The 7,081-nt window shown below is 37.5% G+C and overlaps 1 non-coding gene across 1 annotated transcript; it reads right to left on the reverse strand.

Moving 5' to 3' along the window:
- Positions 1–4,989: 4,989 nt before the first annotated feature.
- On the reverse strand, positions 4,990–5,115 carry LOC132376493 (small nucleolar RNA SNORD22). The gene has a single exon (XR_009506329.1). It is a non-coding gene; the product is annotated as a small nucleolar RNA SNORD22 (small nucleolar RNA).
- Between the last annotated feature and the right edge of the window lie 1,966 nt (positions 5,116–7,081).

Here is a 7,081-nt window from a genome sequence, read left to right on the forward strand (position 1 = left end):
TGGGCATATACCCTGAGAAAACCATAATTCTAAAAGAGTCATGTACCACAATGTTCATTGCAGCTCTATTTTCAATAGCCAGGACATGGAAGCAACCTAAGTGTCCATCAACAGATGAATGGATAAAGAAGATGTGGCACATATATACAATGGAATATTACTCAGCCATAAAAAGAAATGAAATTGAGTTATTTGTATGGAGGTAGATGGACATAGAGTCTGTCATACAGAGTGAAGAAAGTCAGAAAGAGAAAAACAAATACCGTATGCTAACACATATATATGGAATCTAAAAAGAAAAAAAAGTTTCTGATGAACCTAGGAGCAGGACAGGAATAAAGACGCAGACATAGGGAATGGACTTGAGGATATGGGGAGGGGGAAGGGTAAGCTGGGACTAAGTGAGAGAGTAGCATTGACATATATACACTACCAAATGTAAAATAGATAGCTAGTGGGAAGCAGCTGCATAGCACAGGAGATCAGCTCAGTGCTTTGTGATCACCTAGAGGGGTGGGATAGGGAGGGCGGGAGGAAGATGCAAGAGGGAGGGTATATGGGGATATATGTATACATATAGCTGATTCACTTTGTTATACAGCAGAAACTAACACAACATTGTATAAAGCAATTATACTCCAATAAAGATGTTTAAAAAAGAAAGAAAAAGTAAACACATTTTAGTAAACTCTTTGCTTACTGATTTAGGACTAGGATGTGGTGAATAAAATTGTTCTGTCTTTCAAGGAACTTACAGTCCAGAGGAGATAGGCAAGCAACGAGCAATGATTCTCCAGTGTGATAAGTCCTATGAGTGTCGTAAGCAGAAGCGGTGATGGGAATACTAAGAGAGGTACCTGTCTCAATCTTGGGGAAATAAGGAATGTTTCCCAGAGGAAAATATGCCTAACTGAGGATGGAAAGCTCAGAAGGAGTTGGGAAAAGGAAAAGTTAGTGATGAAGAGAGGAGAAGAGGTGGGGGAGAGGAGAGAGAGGTAACACTCCAAAAAGAAGTCACAGCACATAAACAAAGGTCCAGAGAGGAGGCAAGTCATGGGGTGGTCAGTTCAGGGTGGCTGGGATACAGAGTATGGGGGAGAATGGTGAAGGTGAAGGTACAGAGGTCAGGCCTTGAAGGGCCTTGCCTAACTTAAGCCATTAAAAATTTTTTTCTAACCCCAAAGCCAAGATACTAAAGTATTGAAAAGAACAGTGACATGATCTGAATTGCAGACTAGAAAAAAAAAAACTATATAAATATATTCTTTTTCAGAAATATATATGTAAATATATATCTATTCTTTTTCAGATTCTTTTCCCATATAGGTTATTACAGAATATTGATTATAGTTCCCTGTGCTATGCAGTAGGTCCTTGTTGATTATCTATTCTATATATAATAGTATGCATATGTTAATCTCAACCTCCTAATTTATCCTCCCCCCTACCGCCACGTTTTCCCTTTGGTAACTGTAAGTTTGTTTTCTAAGTCTGTGAGTCTGTTTCTGTTTTATAAATAAGTTCATCTGTGTCATTTTTTAGATTCCACATATAAGTGATATCATATGTCTTTGACTTACTTCACTTAATATGATAATCTTTAGGTCCATCCATGTTGCTGCAAAAGGCATTGTTTTATTCTTTATTATGGCTGAGTAATATTCCATCGTATATATGTACCACATCTTCTTTATCTATTCATCTGTTGATGGACATTTAAGTTGCTTCCATGTCCTGGCTATTGTAAATAGTGCTGCAGTGAACATTGGGGTGCATGTATCTTTTTGAATCATGGTTTTCTCTGGATATATGCCCAGGAGTGGGAATACTGGATCAAATGGTAGCTCTATTTTTAGTTTTTAAAGGAAGCTCCATACTGTTCTCTATAGTCGTTGAACCAATTTACATTCCCAGCAACATTGTAGGAGGGTTCCCTTTTCTGGCTTTTTAAAAGGTTGAAATGGAAAAGACAAAATTGTTTATTACTTAGCATGGAATCACTATCTATCTTTTTTTGGAGGAGATAATTTCTTCAGTTAGTTTATCTGTCCTGTATATATTAAAGAGTAATTGATCATGATAAATTACTTTAAAAAATCTTATATTCACATATTGTCTTAGGTAAATAAAAACTGACTTTTTTTGGGCAAGGGATGAAAGACCAAGGAATAATATTCCTTATGAGAGAATAACAAGCAATGGGAAATAAAGGAAATTATGGTGTTGATGACATAATTGAATATTGGTATATTTCAAAGACATAGCCATAGAACACAGAATTACTTTAGGGAAAACAGAAGTCAAGGGAGAGAGGTTCGTTTTTTCCAACACCTTTGTCCCAAAGACAGATGGCAATATTATAATGCCATATAATAAGTAAACCAGAGGATGAGATCTGAGTGAACACATCCTTATTGACCCCTTGAAATGTGATGCTCTAGAGCCTTCAAGGATGCTGGGCCCTGTGAACAGCATTTCTAGGAAGTTGCTGATTGCCAATATCAGAACCCATGAACACTCTGGGAAAAAGAGACATTAAATAAATTTTGAATGTGTTGATACAAAAATGAGAGGAAAACACCTGAAGGAAATCATGGTGAAAATATTGATTGATTCAGGTTTCCAGGATTGTTTTCTAATTCATCTTCCTGAGAAGAATAGAAGATGAAGGAATCTCAAGGGAGACATTTCAGTTAGCACTTTCAGGGAGATGAATAAGATGATTATTGAAGCAAGCCACAGATAGAAGCACCAGAATAATCTGGATAGAAACCATCATTAGACTGAATCATGGTATTTTAAATTGAACTATATTTAGTATGTGAACATAATTGAATTTGGAACCCTGCCAGGCGTTGATTAATTCTAGTCCAAGTATTTAAAATTTTCTCTTCTGAAAGAAAGGAAAAATACTCACTTTTCCATGTTGAGGACTGAGCATATCCAAACATAAAAGTTAAAAAAAAACAAGTCTTAAAAGTTCCTGGCAAACTTATATAGGGTCATCTCACTTAGTTAAGTATTTTCCCATTTAGCAAGATGGTATCTCGGAAAAGCCTCTCTCCCAGGAGTCAGGAGCCCTGAGCCCTTCGGCAAATGCCATCATCTTGACCAGTCACTCACCTACCTGGCCTCCCATTTCCTTGTCTACAAAATGAAGAGCTTGGCTGTCTCTAAGTTCTCCTCAAGCTCTGAAATTCTGAAGCTAGAGTGTATTTGAGTAAATGACCTTTCTGTGTGGGGCTCAGTCATGAAAGGATGACAGGTATGCATGCATCTGGAGTCAGGAGACCAAACTCCTGGCTCTGCCATGTACCAGCTGGTGAGCTTGGACAAGCTGTTTAATCTCCGTCACCTTCAGTGACTTCCTTTCAAAAAGTAGACACAATGCTTTTCGGAGCGTCGTTAATAAAGGTTAAATGATGTAATGTTTGCAAACCTAGCACAGTTCTTAACAAGTATTTAACCTTTATAAATAGAAGTTGTTTTTGTCATTATTGTTATTTCATACGTGATGATGAAAATGGTGGCATGTGCAAAAAAGAAGGAAGAAGGAGGATTTACCAGGTTAAGTTTCCAAAGTTGAAAGCCATCACCCAACGATTCCTGAGTAATCTGTGTTAAAGCACCCCGAACGGTGGGGCTCTTTGTGTTGGGCTTTGTAGAAATCCTCTTTTCTTCTCTTTGGATTTGAAGGCTTAACTCTGAAACCCCAATACACTGGGCTAAACACTGAAGAAAAGGAGAGAGGTTTTGTTAGCTCACTTGAATTCATCCCTTATACCTTAACAACTCTGTATATAAGACTTTTTCATTTCTTTCATTGGTAATCTGGGGAAAAGAGTAAGAGAGCCATTGCTAACTCTAGATTGTTCTCATCTACAAGGCATATTCCTTGGATAAGAGTGATTCATAAGACAGGCAGAATTTGGGGTCCATTCTGATTTACAGCCTGGCTCACTGGAAGTCTGGCTTACTTGCTCCTTCCTGGTCATTGACTGAGGCCACTAATGGGCTTTCCTCTGACAGTTTCCTTGGGGATTCTCAGAGGAAGGGGAGACCTCTGAACTGTTGAGAAGGGTCTTCAATAAAAGCTGTTAGAATCTCTTGATAGAGAGCATATTCTCTACATGCATTCTGCATGTGCACACACGTGTATGTATGTGCGCGTGCTCACACACACTGCTGAGCTCAGGGTGACGCTCTGTATGGACAGGGAATGAGCAGCTCTTTCCCCCTTTACTGGCTGCTATCCTCTTATGCAAAGATCTTTTCATCAATGCTGGGAAATAACTGGTGCTTTACTGTGTGTGATCAGCTGTAGAAGCTTCCCTTGGTAGGTGCAGTCTCCTGTGTAATTCTCATTCCCATCTCTCCCAAACCTCTCCTTTCTCTCAGAGCCTGTTTTTTTGCATTTATTATATTGTTTTCATGGTTTCACAGTTTTACTGAAGCTGTGCCTTTCGGGGTATTCTGTGTTTAATACTTTGGAAAGGAAATAAAGTATCACACGCACATACAAATGCAAATCTGTGAGGGAGATTGGGTCCTTCAACACAGGACTAAGGTTAATTCATTTTCTCAATGTAGAAATGATACATAAAGCTAATTATTGGACTTACTGCAGGAGCAGAAGCTTTACAAGAGGGAATATTCCCTCTTGTAGAGGGAAATAAGACACAGGAAATTTCAGGTGTAGTGACTTAATTAAGGAAATTATTAAGATCCTAATAAACAGCACTGATCATACTGTCACTTAGGAAGTTAGTTTGTGTTTGTATTTTAGTTTGTGTAGAAAATAGGTCTTTTCTTTGGAAAGTACCACTGTAATCTAAGCTTAGAGGTGTCAAATATAGCTCTTTAGAGGAAGAATAGGAATGAATTGTCATGAGAATTTTGAATTGTATTTATTGTTTTTATTTTTTAAATAAAAAATTTTTTTCAACCAGTAGTTTATTTCCCCCTTTCCCAGGTGTAGAAATTCTTATGATCCCTCAGACAGTTCCTTCTGGAGCAAGCTTTCCTCTTCGCCCTCAGCCAGCCCCAGTGGGCTTGCCTTTACAGGCTCTGGGACTAGGACAGGAGGTAAGATGTCTGAGTGTTTCTTCACTGGGAAAATATTTATTGTTTTTAATTTGCCTTCCAGTATTCAAATATTAGTTTATAAAATAGTTGTTGCAAATGCTTAACTTATTTATTATATTCGTGAAAACTATTTTTCTTTAGCAGGCACTTTGGAGGGAAAGTGGGACTTTGGAAAAATCCACAGCTGAGTGAGAATGAAACATACATTTTAAACTTAATCCATTTACTTTAACACAAAATGGTAGGCACTTCTATCTGAACTCCAGATGTCCTGTTCAAAATATCAAGTTGAGCACAGGAATCCGTCTTCCTCTCTCACCTTCCATCCCCTCCTTTAAAATTCCAATGAAATGACAAGAGGATATATTTCTTAAAAAAAAAATCTACAATAACACTCTAAAACTTTTAGAAAATGTGCCATCAATGGGCTAGACATTTTTGGCACTTTTCAGCTGGTATTGGTTTGATGGAGAAATCAGAGCAGAGAAAATTACAGCCCAACACACCAGAGGTTTTGTGGCCAGAAGAAAAAAAGCATAGCAGAGCCTGAGTTAATTCCAAACTTCAAAAAGAGAGAGAGAGAGAGGAAGGAAGGGAAGGAAGGAAGGAAGAAAGGAAAGAAGGAAGGAAAGAAGGAAGGAAGGGAGGAAGGAAGGAAGGAAGGAAGGAAGGAAGGAAGGAAGGAAGGAAGGAAGGAAGGAAGGGGAAAAAAAGAAGAGGGGAAAGAAAGGACTAAACAATTCCACCCAAGACTAAAATGCTAAAGTAATGCACTTCTAGAATTAGGTCCCCCCACTTTGGCAGTGGTGGAGATCCCCAGCCTGCCTCTCTGTTGCCCTTTACTTAACCTTGACGAAAAGCTGCTCATCAAAATGCCTTGTCCCATCACACAAAGCATATGTGAAACCACCTAATCAAAGGAAGGATCTGTTAAGAAAATGGATTTACCAGTCTCTGAGAAAACCCTTTCCAGCCACTCATACTAAGCAACCAAGTCCTTTATCCAACATGATTGAATCACCAAGGATCTCCAGATGTTTAAAGGAAATCCATAGCATGAAAAAGGAGCACCAAGGTGAGCAAATAGAACAGTTGGCCTTGGAGAAAGCAAAGATAATTCAGACACCAGAAGTTAACTTCTTAATAAGTCTATTCTCTGCAAAATTCAGGAGCCTGCTATGTTTATAAAAACACACTGCTTTAAAAAAGGAGCAATAAAGAAAAAAAGTTTTGAAAAAAATGTGTATAATTATTGCATTAAGAAATAATCATTGGATTTAATAAATTATTAAATGCACATATTTGACTACTTATCTGGTAAACTGTGATCTAGTAATATGGATGATAGAGTGGAGAAAATTTCCCATAACCTAGAACACAACATCTTAGAAGGAAGGGTTTCTGAGTGACAGCAGATAGGAGAACATAAAGAGATAAAAGAAGAAAATGTCTCTACCTTCAGTTTTTGGTCTTCAGTTTACCAAGTGCCAAACAGCATTGGAAAATATTCCTCTGTAGGTATATCCCACTGAACATTCACAACCCCAAGGATAAAGAGAAAATCATAAAAGCAGAAAGGAAAAAAACCCCAAATTACCTGCAAGAGAATAGAACCAGATTGACTTGAGATTTCTCATTACTAACAGTGGATGCTAAAGAAAATTGAGCAACATTTTCAAAATTCTTAAGGTAAAAGATTTTGAATCAAAAATTTTATACCACAATTTATTTTCAAACACATTTTCAGACAAGTAAGGATTTATAAAGTTTACTATGAATACATCCTACACTTTAAACATTAATTTGTCAAGAAAGGAGTACGATCAAACAAAACAAGCATTTCAGGATGAGGGTAGTGTGGGATGTGAAAGTATTGATAGCTACTGTCACTCAGAATAGAGAAGAAAGATGGCAATAAATTTAAAGAAGATTCATTAGGCCTTGATTCTTGGAAGCTTCTACTATGAGTGGCAAAGTTTTATTGATATGAAGTTCT

Source organism: Balaenoptera ricei, chromosome 12 (genome assembly GCF_028023285.1).
Source record: "Balaenoptera ricei isolate mBalRic1 chromosome 12, mBalRic1.hap2, whole genome shotgun sequence".
Classification (NCBI taxonomy): Eukaryota; Metazoa; Chordata; class Mammalia; order Artiodactyla; family Balaenopteridae; genus Balaenoptera; species Balaenoptera ricei.